Source organism: Heterocephalus glaber, unplaced genomic scaffold (assembly GCF_053883595.1).
Source record: "Heterocephalus glaber isolate CG9 unplaced genomic scaffold, H.glaber_assembly_v1.0 deba00000470, whole genome shotgun sequence".
NCBI lineage: Eukaryota > Metazoa > Chordata > Mammalia > Rodentia > Bathyergidae > Heterocephalus > Heterocephalus glaber.
In genome coordinates this window covers 5,179,753-5,196,104 of record NW_028258145.1, presented here as the reverse complement: position 1 = coordinate 5,196,104, position 16,352 = coordinate 5,179,753, and positions in this window count along the sequence as shown.

The following is a 16,352-nucleotide window of genomic DNA, read 5'->3' as shown; positions in this document are numbered from 1 at the left end:
CTCCCTTCACTCCTTCCTCTTTGGACCTTTTTTCCTATTTCAAATGATCAATTATTCATTTTAATCATTCTGACTCTTGTTTACACTCTCAGTTTCTCACACTAGAGAAACTATTCGGTATTTACACGTGTGTCCTATTTATTTCACACAAGAGTATGGCCTCGATATGCATCCATTTAGCTATAAATGACTCTAGTTTTTCATTCTTTATGGCTGAGTAGTACTCCATTTTATAAAAAAACCACATATTCTTTATCCAGTTTCCAGTTGATGGGCACTTGGGCTGTTTCCAAGCTTTAGCTATTACAAACTGTGCTGCTATGAACATGGGTTCACATGTATCACTGTGGTATGATTCTTTTAATTCTTTTGGGAAGATACCCAGCAGGGGAATAACTGGGTCAAATGGGACCTCTAGCCCTAGTTCTTTGAGGTATTTCCATACTGACTTCCACAGTGGTTGCACCAGTCTGCACTCCCACCAGCAATGGAGAAGGGTTCCTTTCTCGCCACAACCCCACCAGCATTTGTTATTGGTTGATTTCTTGATAGCAGCCATTCTTTCTGGGGTGAGGTGGAATCTCAGGGTTGTTTTCATCTGCATCTCTTGAATGAGGAGTGACGTCGAACATTTTTTCATATATTTGTTTGCTCCTTTTCCTTCTTTGAGAAATGTCTGTTCATTTCAGATGCCCATTTTTGAATTGGGTCTTTGAATTTGGGGGATCTGGTTTTTTTCAGTTCTTTATATATTCTAGATAGTAGACCTTTGTCTGAGGTACACCAGCTAAAAATTTTTTCCCATATTGTAGGTTGTCTGTTAGCTCTGTTGGTGGTTTCTTTTGCAGTGCAGAAGCTTTTTAATAAGATGAGATCCCAGTTGCTGATTCTTTCTGCTAGTTCCCGTGCTGCTGAGGTTTTGTTCATAAAGTCTTTTCCTATGCCAATGTCTTCAAGAGTTCTACCTACCTTCTCTTCCAGCAAGTTTAGTGTTTCTGTCTTAATATTTAGATCTTTAATCCACTTCGATCTTAGTTTGGTGCATGGTGATAGGTATGGGTCTAGTTTTAATCTTTGGCAGGTTGAAATCCAGTTTTTTCAACACCATTTATTAAATAGGCTATCTTTCCTCCAATGATGGTGGTTGGCTCCTTTGTCAAAGATGAGGTGGCTGAGCATGTCTGGAGTTGTTTCTGGATCTTCTAATGTATTCCACTGATCCTCAGGTCTGTTTCTTTGCCAGTACCATGCTGATTTTATCACAGTAGCTTTGTAGTATAGTTTCAAGTTGGGGATTGTGATACCCCCAGCCATGTCTCTGTTGCTTAGAATTGCTTTAGCTATTCTAGGTCTCTTCTGGTTCCAAATGAATTTTTGGATTGTTTTCTCTAGTTCTGTGAAGTATATTGTTGGAATTTCAATTGGCATTGCATTGAATCTATATAGTAGTTTTGGAAGTATGGCCATTTTCACTATATTGATTCTTCCTACCCAGGAGCAAGGGATGTCTTTCCATTTTCTTGTATCCTCTTCGATCTCTTTTTTCAGAATGCTGTAGTTTTCGGTGTAGAAGTCTTTTGCTTCCTTTGTTAGACTGATTCCTAGATATTTCATTTTTTGGATGCTATTGTAAAAGGAATTGTTTCCCTAATTTCTCTCTCAGTGAGTCTGTTATTTGTGTACAAGAAGGCTATTGTTTTTTGAGTGTTGACCTTGTATCTAGCTACTCTACTGAATCTGTCAATTAAGTCTAGAAGTCTTCTGGTGGAGTTTCTTAGGTCTTCTATGTAAAGTATCATATCATCAGCAAATAATGACAGTTTAACTTCTTCTTTTCCTATCTTTATTCCTTTTATTTCGTTCTCTTTTCTAATTGCTGTGGCTAATGTTTCCAGAACTATATTGAACAGGAGTGGTGATAGTGGGCATCCTTGTCTTGTTCCTGATTTTAGCATGAAAGTTTTCAGTTTTTGACCATTTAGTATGATGTTGGCTGTTGGTTTTTCATAGATATCTTTAATCAGGTTAAGATAAAGACCTTCTATTCCAATTTTCTGTAGGGTTTTTATCATGAATGGGTGCTGGATTTTGTCAAATGCTTTTTCTGCGTCTATTGAGATGATCATATGGTTTTTGTCCTTGACTCTGTTAATATAATGTATTACATTTATTGATTTAGGAATATTGAACCATCCTTGCATCCCTGGCATAAATCTGACTTGGTCAGGGTGTATGATCTTCTTGATGACACTCTGTATTCTGTTTGCCAGTATCTTGTTGAGGATTTTTGCATCTATGTTCATTAGGCAGATTGGTCTGTAGTTCTCTTTTTGGGTTGGGTCTTTCCTTGGTTTGGGAATCAAAGTAACACTTGCTTCCAGGAATGAATTTGGAAGTATTGTTTCCCTTTCAATTTCCTTGATGAGTTTAAAGAGTAATGGTGTTAGTTCTTCTTTAAATGTCTTGTAGAATTCAGCAGTGAATCCATCCAGACCTGGGCTTTTCTTTGTTGGTAAATATTTTATTACATTTTCAATTTCACTCATTGTAATTGGAGTGTTTAGAATTTCTATATCTTCTTCATTTAACTTTGGCAATTCATATGTATCTAGAAATCTGCCCATTTCTTCTGTGTTTTCCATTTTATTGGAGTAGAGGTTCTCAAAGTAGGTATTGATGATCCTCTGGATTTCTGTTGGATCTGTTGTGACTTCACCTTTTTCATTCTTAATTGCATGTATTTGTGCCTTTTCTTTCCTTTTTTTGATAAGGTTGGCAAAAGGTTTATCGATTTTATTTATTCTTTCAAAAAAACCAACTCTTTGATTCATTGATTTTTTGTATTGTTCTCTTAGTCTCCATTGCATTGATTTCTGCCCTGATCTTTATAATTTCCTCTCTTGTACGAGCTTTGGATTTTGTTATGCTCTTCTTTTTCTAGGAGTTTGAGGTTCTGCATTAGGTAATTTATCTGAGTTTTCTGTTTTCCTAATATGGGCGTTCACTGGTATGAATTTCCCTCATAGAATGGCTTTCATTGTGTCCCATAAATTCCTATATTTTGTACTGGCATTTTCATTTACTTGTAGAAATTGTTTAATTTCTTCTTTAATTACTTCTGTGACCCATTGGTTGTTCAAGAGGGTGTTATTCAGTTTCCATGTGTTTGTTGGGGTTTTGTGGTTTCTTATGTTATTGATCTCCAATTGTATTGCACTATGGTCTGATAATATACAGGGGGTAACTTCTATTCTTTTACATTAACTTAGACATGTCCTATGAGCTAGCATGTGGTCTATTCTGGAGAATGACCAGTGTGCAGCTGAAAAGAATGTGTATTCTGATTTTGTGGGGTGGAACACTCTGTAAACATTTATTAAGTCAATTTGTTCAATAGCTTGGTTCAGTTCTAGAATTTCCTTGTTAACTTTTTGTCTAGATGATCTGTCTATTTGTGATAGTGGGGTACTGAGGTCCCCCACTACAATTGTGTTAGTGTTTATTTGGTTTTTCATGTCTACTAATATTTGTTTTGTATTGTTGGGGCATTCATATTTGGTTCAGAAATATTTAGGATTGTCGTCTCTTCCTCTTGGATTTTTCCCCTCACAAGGATGTAGTGACCATCTTTGTCTCTCTTAATTAGTTTTGGTTTGAAATCTACTTTGTCTGCAAGTAAGATTGCTACCCCTGCTTTCTTCTGGGTTCCTGTGGCATGGAGAACTGTTTTCCATCCTTTTACTTTCAGTCTATGAGTTTCTTTCTTAGTTAGGTGTGTTTCTTGTATACAGCATATTGTTGCATTTTCCTTTTTAATCCATTCTGCAAGTCTATTTCTTTTGATTGATGAATTGAGGCCATTAACTTTGAGGGTTATAATTGATAGATATTGATTTATCCTTGTCATGATGTTTTACTTTTGTTGGCTCTTTTATCTCTTATTTTTTACCCCTTTCCCTTTAGTGTCTTACCTTGCCTAGTGGCTTCCCTCTGTTGGGCCTCATGGAGGTGTGGCCTTCATTGCTTTTTTCTAGGATATTGATTAGAGTTGCTTATAGTGCTGGTTTGGTGTTCATGAAATTTCTCAGGTGTTCTTTGTTGTGGGAGTATCTAATTTCCCCATCGATTTTGAAAGATAATTTTGCAGGATACAACAGTCTAGGTTGGAAGTTATTTTCTTTTAGGGCTTGAAATCCTTCACTCCAGGCTTTCCTTGATTTGAGGGTTTGTGTTGAGAAGTCTGCTGTGATTCTGATGGGCTTTCCTTTGTAGGTGATTTGTTTCTTTTCTCTAACTGCTTGTAGGATTTTGTTTTTCTGTTGGGTTTCTGGGATCTTGACTATTATATGTCTAGATGTAGACTCTTTTTGATCATGGCTAGTTGGAGTTCTATATGCCTCACTTATCTGTATGTCCAATTCTCTACCTCTGTCTGGGAAGTTTTCTACTATTACTTTTGTGAACAGTTTTTTACGTCAGTTGTACTTTCTCCTGTTTTTTCATGGACTCCTATCAGTCTTATGTTATTCTTCTTTGCATCATCTAGCAGTTGTTGGATTGATTTCTCGTGGTCCCTTACTATTTTTAAGAAATCTCTATTTTCATGGTCTCTAACCGTGATCCTGTCTTCTATATCTGATATTCTATCTTCAGATTCCCTTAATCTGCTGTGGATACTTTCAATGGAGTTTTTGATCTCCTGGATATCTGTTTGAATCTGTTTCATGGATTCCATTCCTTTCTTATGTTGGGCAATCATAGTTTCCATTTCTTTCTTATTCTGGGTATTCATGGCTTCCAGCATGTTCCTGAGCTCATCTATTTTTTAATCTGTTTTTGTTCTACATCCTCTAATCATGTCTTTCACTCTGCTCACCATCTCTGTAGATATCTAGGACATTATTTCTGCTTTGAATTTTTCTAGAGCCTCATTCATCTGTTTTGTTACTTCCTCTGCTATCAGTTCAGGTTATCCAGGTGGTTGGTTATGGGACTTTTCCATCTCATTTCCCCCAGGATTTACCCTTGGTGGGGTGGAAGTCTGAGTTTGTGACTTGCTTAAATGTCTTCTCATTTTTGTTTTTGGTACTGTCCTTGGTTTAGCTCCTGGGTTGATAGTTTGAAATTTCTTATTGTAGGTATCCTTGTTGCTTATAATTAGAACCCTTATGGAATGATTGCTTCTCAGAGGTGTCTTCCAGATATAGCTGGTCTTTAAGTTTTGAGTCTCTAATGACTCTAAGGCTATCTCATTTTCCTTATACTAGGAAGGTTCTTTGACTAGATCAATAACAACACCTTAGCCCAAGTGATACAATCAGCAACACCATTGCATCAAGTACATCTTTGAAAATGACATTTTGTGGTAGTTATTAATCTATCACCTTTAGCTGTGTGAATTAAACCAAGATCAAGGACCAACCCAACATATAGTGAATAAACTCTTCAATATAAAACTTTACCCTTTGGGATGGGGAGTTAGAAGGGGTTGGGGAGGGAGGGACAGATGGGAAGAAGGATAGGGGAAGGTTAGCAGTGTGGCCAGAGGACACAGGTGAGAAGGAAAAAGAGAATAATAGGAAAATAAAGAGAACTCCAAATGAGGACCAAAACAGGGACAAAAAGGGAAGATGAACAATGTGGGAAAGCAAGAGAGTGAGTGTAAGAGAGGAGAAAGGAAAGAGAAAAGAAAGAAGAAAAGAAAAGAAAAAAAAGGAGAGAAAAATGTTTGCAAAGAGTAGGAAAAAAATTAAAGATAAGAGGAGCAAAAGAAAAGAAAAGAGAAAAAAACACAAACTAATAATACTAATTTTGGGAATAAAAAAACCCAAAGAAGATGTAGGGCCTCTTTCATGGTTTGTCTCTGCTTTCACAATAGACAATGTGGGTAGCAGTGTGCAGATATAAGTCAATGAGTCTCAGCAAGCTAGTCGCAGACGCATGAGATTCAGGCAGATTTCTGGCTGCAAGTCCCAAGTTGAGCTCCCTGTCCTCCTGTAGGGTTGAACTCTGCAGAGTTGTATTGCAGGTTCCAGCTGCCCTTCCCTTGAAGATAGTCCCGGTCCTGATGGGAGGTGAAGATGACTCCAATTTACCCAGTACAGTGGTCTGGTGGTCCGGTGTCCTCTGCGTCTTTGTAGTGTGGAACCAGGTGGCTGAACAGAGAAGAGGCCAGAGGAGTGGGGTGGGTGGGTGCGGGCTGTGTGGGGGTGTCCAGTGGATTGCTGCCAGGGCGCGGGCTGATTCGGCGTGTTCCGCGCGACTCGCGACCCCAGTAGGGCGTCCACAGACCTGCCTGTCTGCAGCAGGCTGATTCAGCGTGTTCCACACAACTGGTCTTAGTTGGTTTTGAGATTCCAGACCTAAATCAAGTAAAAGTCACAACCAAAAATAGTTCAGAATGCCTGACTCCACTACATAGGCCAGAAAAAAAGGAAGTGACCAGTACAGAAAATGTAAATTAGGTACGGACACCGTTTCTAATTGGTTACAATTTGTGTCTGTCTTATATGAACAAGGTGAGCCAGGGATTTAGCTCAGTGGTTTCATCGCCTGCTGCTCAAGCTGAAGTACCCGAGTTCAATCCCAGGTACCAAAAAAAAAAGAAAAAAAAGTTTAAAAAAAGGGGGGGGGGCGGGGATTTAGCTCAGTGGTTCCGCCGCCTGCTTCGCAAGTATAAGGTCCCGAGTTCAATCCCCGGTATCAAAAAAACGAACCACCCCCCCACCCCCACCCCGCTTTATATGAACAAGGTGGGCTATCTGTGATTGGTTGAGAGTTGGGTGCTTATTAGGAGAATATGTTACAGTCTATTTGCATATCAAGTAAGATTGCAGTTCACTATGTAGGGAGAAAGCTTTAGGCAAAACAGTTCTATTTAACCCTACACCAAGGGAGCAGCTTCAGGCAGAAAATGTGGCCTGAATCTTATGCATCTACCCCTCTGACTGGTGTCATAAGATTAGGACCACGGAAATTGGGGTCAGATCTATGTTTAGATTTTGTCTCCAGTTTTTACTAGCTATAGCACAGGTATCATAACCTTACTAAACGTCATCTTCCTCACCTGTAAAATGGGAACAACAAACTATCTGGCAGGGTTATTGTGAGGATGAGCTCTATAAACATATCAAGCTCTAAAGAATCAGTGGCTATTCTTACATCATTAGTTATAATGAGGCTTTCAGTCATCTATATCCTCTAACTCTCTCTCTCTCTCTCTCTCTCTCTCTCTCTCTCTCTCTCTCTCTCTCTCCTTTTCTCTCTTTCTTTCTTTTCCCCCAGATACTGGGGATTGAGCCCAGGGTCTTCCCACTAAGATACACCCCCAGCCCTTTTAAAACATTTTTTGAGACAGGGTCTCACTAAGTTGCCTGGGCTGGGCTCAAAGCTGTGGTCCTCCTGGCTCTCAAAGTGCTGGAATTACAGTACTTCTCTTCTTTCTTAGGAATTTTCCCAGTTTACAAAAGTAGTTCTAAGCCTCCCTTGCAGGTAGTGATGGTCAATAAGATAAAAGAGAAATTCCTGGGTGAAACCTTTGGAAATACTATTTAAGGGGAAGCTTATGCCTCTCTTAAATGACCTTTTACTTTTTCTTCCTTCTTCCTTTCTGGAACTCAGAAGTGATGGATGGTACTTAGGTAAATATATCTTGACCAAGATGCAACCTGCAGACAGAAGCTATGCTTTAGGGTGGGTGAAAGAGAAGACAGGGTTGGGCTCTCAGTCATCTGGGGTGACAGCCCTCGGCCACCTACCTCTGAGGGACGTAAGGTTATGTGAAAGGAAGACAACCCTTACCTTAAGCTCTGTGAGTGAGCTCATGTTAGCAGGAGCCACTTGCAAGTCCTTCCTGATTCACCTGTAGTGGCAGGGTGGCTTACGGAAGCGATCCTATAATGCTCCTGGGCCTCTCCTGCATCTATAAAATGCCTTGCAGCACACATAACCCCTATGCCCCCTCCCAACTCTCCACAGAAGGCCCTTTTTCCACCCCCTGAGTGGAGGTCACAGTGAGGTAGGTTTTTTGGTCTTTAGGTCTCATCTCTAAGTTGCGGGAGCAGGAGGGGTAGAAGACAGAAGGAGAATTGAGGCCAACCACAGTATCACTGTGTCCATGCCCTCCTTATGTTGCCTGAAGGGATCCACTCAGCCCACCTTTTGAGCTCAAAGGTGCCATGGTCAGCCTGCTGGAAGGTGTCCCTGAAAATTCAGGCCCAGTCAGAGGGGCTCTGTTGCCTGTCCTGCATAAAATGAAAAACTTGAAAGTGGCTGGACTTGAAAATGGCCACACGGTGTCGCTGCACCCTCAAAAATGAAGGGACACCAACCCCGGGAGAGGGAGGCCTGGCTAGGTGGGTTAAAATGGGAAACAGGAGCTGGGAAGGAAGGGGAGGCTTTCTCTGCAAAGCTGCGTGACCTGGACAGTCAGGAAGAGTCAGTGCAGACTTTGAGACCAGAAAGAGTCACCTGAAATATTGCTCTAATTATTTGTATTGCTGCTGTAGGACTTCAGGATTCCTGCATACACTGGTTCACAACTGATGAAAGCCATAGAGCATCTCTCTAAAAAGGGGCAACTATTTAGCAGACACGGTCAAGCCCTGGGACTGAAGATATGTTTTTAAATTATTTTTATGTATTTATTTATTTTTGAGGTACTGGGGCCTTCGCACTGAGCTATATCCCCAGCTCTTTCTTTATTTTTTATTTTGAGACAGGGTCTCCCTAAGTTGCTAAGTTGCCCAGGCTGGGCTCATACTTGCACCTGGGATCCTCCTGCTTCATCTTCCTGGAGTGCTGGGATATAGGCATGAGTTGCTACACCCAACTCTGCAGGCATGGGTTTGAATATGGCTGGGTGACCTTAGGTCAGCTGCTTTGCTTCTTGAAGCCTTGATTTTCTTATTTATAAAATGGGGATCCTCTACCTTGCTTTGGAGTTAGTGTGTATCAGCCCCATCAGTGCTAGCACAGGGTTAGCAGTCAGTGTTGACTATACTCCTCGAGGGCTAGGGAGTCCAGGAAGAAGAGGCCTGGGGACAGGAGGATGGGCTCTGAGCAGCTGGGGGAAGGCAGGAGCAGGAGAGCTGGCTGGAGCTTGGGAGACCTGAGGCTGCCACTGGGTGGATCTACAGTGCAGGTTCTGGACCTCCGAGTAGCTGAAGTCCCTGTGACAGAGGTGTTTCCCACACCCTCCCAGAGTGAGAGGTACCTGGAGGAGAGTGTGTTGAGACACAGATCACTGCACCACCCTGCCCAGATATGGTACAGTTGGAACCAGTTCTTTCAGGATGCACCGTGAGAGGTCTAGACTTGCTGCTCTCAGGTGCTTGGTCTAAAGCCAAGGTGGACTTCAGAATTTCCACCCAGTTTGGAATCCCCTATCACCACCTTGTTTGCTTCTTTATTTTTTGCCTCCAAAAGATTTCATTTGACCGGGGGATTCCTGGGCTTTAATTGAGGAGCTTTGAACTAAAGCAATGGTTTTCAAAGTACTGCAGCAACATCAGCATCACCCAGAAACCCAGGCTTGCAAAATCTTGGCTCCGTCTCAGGCCTGCTGAATCAAAGTGCAGGGGTGGAAAGCATGGGCTTTAGCACACCTGGAGGTGAGGCCTACAGTACCTCTACTGCAGGGTCCAAGGCACATTGCACATTGCCCTGAAGGGTGTCCTGTGTGCCTGCTGAAGTTTGCTTTCACTGTCATCCTCCTTAAGGTGGCCCTTGACCTTTGGCATCCCAACCCTGCTGTCCTAACCCCTCTCATCAGCTCCAGACATTGCTTCCTCCTCTCTCTGCTCCTTGCTCTGCCTCTGCAGTGGATGGCAATGGCTATACAGGGGTGCTGGTTCCTGCTGTTCCCATAAGGGAAGTCATGCAACCCTCTCAGATTTCCACCTGCAAACACATGTACTTTAAAAACATTAGCAAAGTGAGTAGCACAGGGTACCATATTTTATCAGTATATAGATGCCAGTAAAGTTGGTGGCCTTGGGGACAACCCCCCCCCCCAGGTTAATGATAAGGACCACCATTGGTGGAGCCATCATAATAGCAATAATTATAACAGTGACAACCACAATGAGGGTAGGTGACCTTGCCTGCATTTGAGGGAGCTTCTTTCCTTCCCAGCTAAGGTGACCCCTGCCCTGCACCCTGTCACCCCAGGCCCCCTCAGCCAGTGGGGTGTCTCAGAAGAGGCAATGCATTAGCAAAGCTTGTTTGGAAGATTTTTTTTTTAGGCTGTGAGACCTCTACACTTTAAAAAGTATCTGAAACTAGAGAGCTAGGATGCCCTGTCCACCCAGGGCCAGAGTCCAAGGCCAGGATCTGCACCCCCGAAGCTTGTGGCTGGGCAGCCTTCACCGTTCATCCTGGGGTAGACAGGGTATTCCAGCCACCATGTCTTTGGAGCAGGCCCTCCTGAGTCAGTCTCCAGCACTTCTCCTAGCTTGGCCTCTCCCTCTCGGCCCACACAGTTGACTGAAGCTAAGTGTTTGTGGGTATTGACTGCTACATCTTGGGTAAACCATGGCTGTTAGAAGGAGGGGCTTACCATCCTACATCAGGCAGGGCAGCCTGGATGTGGGCCAGGTCGCGCCTATGTGCTGCTCAGGGCAGCCTGACCCCGGACAGATGGCCTGCTGTCTTCTGCAGCAATCCAGGGAGAGGGAGTTGTGGAAACCAGCGATGGCCAAGAATCTTCAAAAACTCATCCCTCAGGGCCAGGCTTTTGACCCCATGCTGTCTGGATTGAAGAGGTCCAGCCAGATACACCTTGGTGGCCGGGTCTACCCCAAACACTTCCAAGACTGGGTGCATAGGTGGGATGCCACTGTGGATGCCACTCTGGGCCTGGAGGTACAGTTCCTCCCTCTCTGCCCTGCTCTCTGCTCTTTCCTCTCTCCACAGTTTCACTCTGAGAACCCCATGCCTGGGTGCCCCCTCTATCCCACCGGTCATGGGCCAGCTCATGTCCATGCAGCAGCCTGCAGACTCCTACACAGCCAGGAGAACTGTGCTCAGCACCCGCTCCAGTGTGTTTAGCCAGTTCACACTCGTGGCTCCCTGGGGCAGGTGAGACGGGGCATACTTTGCAGGGCCAGGATCCCTATCAAGGTCACTCCATGCCACCCCAGAGTCCTTAGCACAGGTCTTGGGCTGGACCCACTACACCGGGGTTGGACCCCTCCAAACCAGGGCTGGAACCCCCTATACAAGGGCTGGAGACCCCTACACCAGGCCCCAGTGCTTTGTCCCTGGAACTAAATCCAAGTATCAACGATGACCACAGATGCAAAGCCCCGATGTCCTCACAGGGAAAGTCACCCACGAAGTTGCAGAGGATGTCTGGCCTCCCACTGGTCCCTTTGAATCTCTGCCTATTTTTGCCCCCAACCCCCAGAGCAATGTCTTGCCCCAAGAAATGTGAGGACCAATAACTAGCAGACCCCAGTGCCCAGGAGACGCCAGGATGGGCAGCAAGAACCGCCTTGGGTTGCCAGCCACTTCCTGAATGGCAGGAAGGAAAGTGTCAGCTCTGCTTCTCGGAGGAAGCCTGGCCCTGGGCCCTGAAGGTGGTTCAGGGAGAGGAGGAGGAGGAGGGGGTGGGCACCCTGTGTCTGCCATGCCAAGGGGACATCCCTGTCAAGTGCTAGCCAGTCGGGTGAGCTGCCCCACTCCCCTGGAGTGAAAGAGGGTACACAATTCTGTCCTTCTGGGCCAAGAGAAGAGAGAGGGGTCCCTCTTCCAATACTCTGTGTGCACTAGGTGCTCTGTAAGTACCCATGGCCCATGACTGCTTATCTACCCAAGGCTGTAGGGGCTGGGGGTCACTGGCTTATTTTTCCTGCAGTTGTGGTTCTTAAGGACTCTGTTTTCTCTCGCCACAGAAAGGCACCTATTTTTAGCTTCAGTTCATGTGTGGTGCAGTAGTCATCTAAAAATGCCCTGCTGGAAAGAGCTCAGATGAGAGAGCAGGAATGTGGAAAAGACACCGGGATCCAGGAGGCATGGACAGAGGAAATGCTTGTGCCATGCAGGGAAGCCTCCTGGCTGCCCAGGATCGGGCCCTGTGTGTGTAGTGACAGTGGGCTAAGAGGTTGGGCCTTTGCCAAGTGAGGAGGATGAGAGGGAGGAGTCCTCTTCAATGAGATTGGTGCCCTTCTTTAAGAGACCCCAGAGCCAGGCCTGGGGGCATATTCCTGTAATTCCAGCACTCTGAAAAACTGAGGCAGGAGGATTGCACGTTCAAGCCCAGCCAGAGGAACTTAGTGAGACTCTGTTTCAAAGTAAAAAATATAAAAGGTACTGGGGAAATAGCTCAATGCAAAGGCCCTGGGTTCAATCCCCAGTGCAGAGAGAGAGAGAGAGAGAGAAAGAGAAACCTAGCTCTCTTTCCCCCACGGGAAGATACTGGACACTGAAGAAGTCCCTCAGCAAAGGGTCCTTGCCGAACCCCACCATGCTGATCTCAGACCTCCAGCCTCCAGACAGTGATGATCAATGTTGATGTTTAAGCCCCTCAGTCTGTGGTAATCTGTTATTTGTAGCCCCAGCTCACTAAGACAGGCAATAAGGGCTTCAGCAGAGGGGAGAATCCTAGTAGGGTCCTGAGGCACTGATAGGAGTGTGCCAGCAGATGGTGTTGAGGCAACAGAGCCCACATTCAAAATAGAGGCAAGAAATGTGAAGTTAAAGGGAGGGAGAGGCTGAGGCAGAAGGCCAAAGGGAAACTGGGGGCGCCACTTGGATCCTGTGGCCACCTGTGTGAGGATGAGGAGACCTCGAGGCACTGGCCAGGCTCCCACTCTCCGCCCCTCAGGCTCACACCTGGCCAGGGCAGCTGAGTCCATGTTCGGATCGATTTCAGATTCTCTACAGACAGGAGCTGTGGAGCACCAAGGCCTCCGCTCAGCACCCAGCTCATGGAGGTAAAGGAAGTGTTCGGTTTTGTCATGGGCCCTTTGGGGTTTGGGTTCTTATTTAATGTTTTAAAAGCCTGGATCCCTTAGTCTGTGTAGGGAAACATTCCCTTAAAACAACTGAAACTTAACATCCTGCGAGCCACCCAGGTTGGCTCAGCTGCTTCTTGTGGTGGTGTAGGGACGGGAGACGGAGCCCGGGGCCCTGTGCGTTAAGCGAGCCCTGCACCGCGGAGTGAGCAGAAGCGGCTGAGGTCATCTTAGCAACACTCAAACCCTAGCATTGGGCCACATCATCCATTTTCCCTCCGGGTCCACTATGGATTTTAATCTAAACACCCATCTCCACGGGCACCGGTGCCCTTGGAGCTCACAAATGCCACCTGCAGGGAGTGGACAGCTCTGCCCGAGGGCCTAGGCCTAAGGACAGGATTCATCAGCACCCAGCCCTGGCCCCTCAAGCTGGTGCCTCAGAGGGTTTTCCATTTGCTTGTTTTATATATACAGGTGGTGTGTTTGTGTAATCAAAATATGCAGTGAATGTTTAAATTTTTAAAATTTTAAAAGTTTAAAAGTTCTTAAACATTTAAAAGTTCTTACACATGACACATTGCCATGAACCCTCCTCAAAATATCCCCTTTACTTCAAACGCACAGTTATGGTCAGGGTTTGCAAAGGAAATAGATTTAATATAGGACACATAATTTATAGGATTATTTTATAATAATCACCCAAAAGGTCAAATGCAGAGGAGAGCAAGAGATCTGTCCACATGCTAGAGACTCAAAGAATCCAGTCAAGAGCCTGGATTCCACAGCAATGTCCCACACAAGTCCAGCTGAAGGCCTAGAGTCCAAGGAAGTGTCCTCCATGAGTCCAGAGCCCATGGCAATGTCTCATGCAAGTCTGTATTGAGGTTTTCCTCTGCAATGCCCAAAGGTCAGTGGTGGAAACCAGAAAACCTGCACCGGTGAGGTGAAAGATCTGTGCCACCAGGCAGAGGGACCTGCCCTGGAGCCAGGAAGTGATGCTCAAGGTGAAGACCAGAGCTCCCCCGAGGAGAACAGCAGCCATTCCCAGGGACAGCAAGGACCCGAGCTCCTCCTATGATGAGAGAACAGCCAAGTTCGAATCAGGAAAACCAGCTGCAGCAAGCTTCTCCTAGAAAATCAACAGCCCATGACCTTCCCCACCAGTTCTCTTCTTATGCCATTTGCAACAATCCTCAGGTGGATCTTCCACTCCCAGACCTCACTGATTCAGCTCAGCTGGGTGTTCTAAGTTATGACCATTATTTAATCCACCACACACACTTATCTCACTGTTCTTGCCACTTTCTGAAAGTCCTCTTTCATATCTTGTGATCAAAAATCCAGTGAATGCTGCTGCCAAGTGCCATCTAATTAAAATGCAGGCTCATAAAGACACGACCCTGTGTCTTCATCCACTTTATTCACTGGCTCGGGCACTGTGTGACTTCTGGCTCTTTCTCAAAGTCAAAATGATCATGAAAAGTAGAAGTTTTAAATCCATTCAGGACACTGAGGCAGCCATGGCAACACAACTAAAGAAACCTTGCTTTGCTCTTTAATAGTATCTTTACATGTTCAGCCCTCATGTGCAATTGGGCACTGAATATTAAAAACAGGCTGTCAGTGTTCCCACATTGTCCTGAGAGGAAAAATGAACCCCAAATGCTGGCCTGCTGAAGGTGGGCAGGCTTCTTGTTTTTCATCTCAGCACCTGCAGTCACAAGGCAGGATTTTGTCCCCAGCAACCTTGAAGCTCCGAAGAGGGCATGGCTGAGGGAAGGAAGGGAGGCCCATGAGACCAGAGCAACTAGCAGAGCCTCTCCACTAATGCTCAGCTGCCCTCTGGGATCTCTGTGCTTCTCTGCTTGCCTGTCTTCACGGTTCATCAACAGATTGTATGCTGCTTCGTTTTGGCGAAGGACCTGTTCCTCAGGCAATCATGGAAAAAAGTGCTATGACAATTCCTTGGCTCTGAGGTCCTCCAGGCAAGGGTGACATTTCCCCAAGAGGGCGCAGAACTGCCTGGGCTACCACTGGACAGCAACACCTGTCAGTCAGTGTGGCCCCTGTGCCCAGACCCCCCTCTGTGAGGCCTGCACTCCCTTGCTCTGTCCTCCCCAAGCTGGGCTGGAGCCTCATCTCTGACCTGCCCCCATGAGGGGACATGGCCAGGGCCACCCAGGAGGACCCCAGATTGCCTGCAACTTGGCCCTGGAGTCTACTACCTTCTTCCCAGGCTGTGGTAAGGGAAAGGGGAGATGGAAGTGTGTCTCCAGGGGCAGGTGCTAGGCATGAAAGGGACAGGGAACAGGACGATGGCTGGTGTAGGTCCCTGCATACCACCTGGAGATGGCTGCTCTGTGGCTCAGGATGGTTTCCAGCTCAGGCCAGGTTCCCTTGCGATGGTGGGCATGGGTGTGGCTCTCTCCTGGTCTCCCCTCTCCTCTTTCTGTCACTACAGGTTCTGGAGACCCAGTGTCCCTCTTTCCCCTCTGAGGGTCATCTTTTGCAAGCTCAGGGACAGAGGGCAGAATGGCTTCTAGGGACACCATCCCTGCCTCTGACCCCAAAATAGATGCATAGGACCTTTCTGATTTCAGAACTGCCAAGGACCATTGTGAAGTCAGGTTTGCAGACAGCATGCACATTGCTAGTTTGCAAAGGTTCCAGACTCTTGGTAAGTTTTCAGAGTGCCTCCTTCTGCTTGGAGTGACACATGGCAAGCAGACAGTTCCTGGGGACAGATGTTTGAAATAAAATGTAGCATAATATGCAAAAAAGACTATATTCCACATCATCGGCCACACTGCCAACTCTATCAAATTCTAACATGTTTCCATATTTGATTCCTATTTAAAAAGTGAAAAATTATAGCTGATAGGGTATTAGAAAAATGATAGGCATTTAAATGCTGGCATAGCCTCCCTCTAAGTGTGTGTATATGTGCGCACACACACACACACACACACACACAGAGACATGGCAGGGAACTCAGATCTACTTTTCTGGCTTGAGAGACTCACTAAAGAGGACTTCCAGACCTGCTTTAGAAAGTGGCAAGAATGATGGGATAAGTATGTCTGAAGCCAGGGGGAGGATTTTGAGGGGTATTTGTGGCAACATGTCTTACTGTAATAATTGTTTTTCACTTAAAAATTTACTGTATTATTTGAGCAGACCTCATATGGCATTTGGGGAAATTAAAAGCTGTGGAGATGGTACACACGTCAGTGGTTGCGGGAGTTGGGGGCAGAGAGGAAGCAGAAGGAGAAGGCCAGGGGCACAGGGCAAGGAGAGCATCCTGTGTGGCATGACAGTGGGTGTATGTCGTTGCACATGTGAGCAAACTCTGACTCCCTGACCCCAAGAGAGTCCGATGCACACCACTCTGGG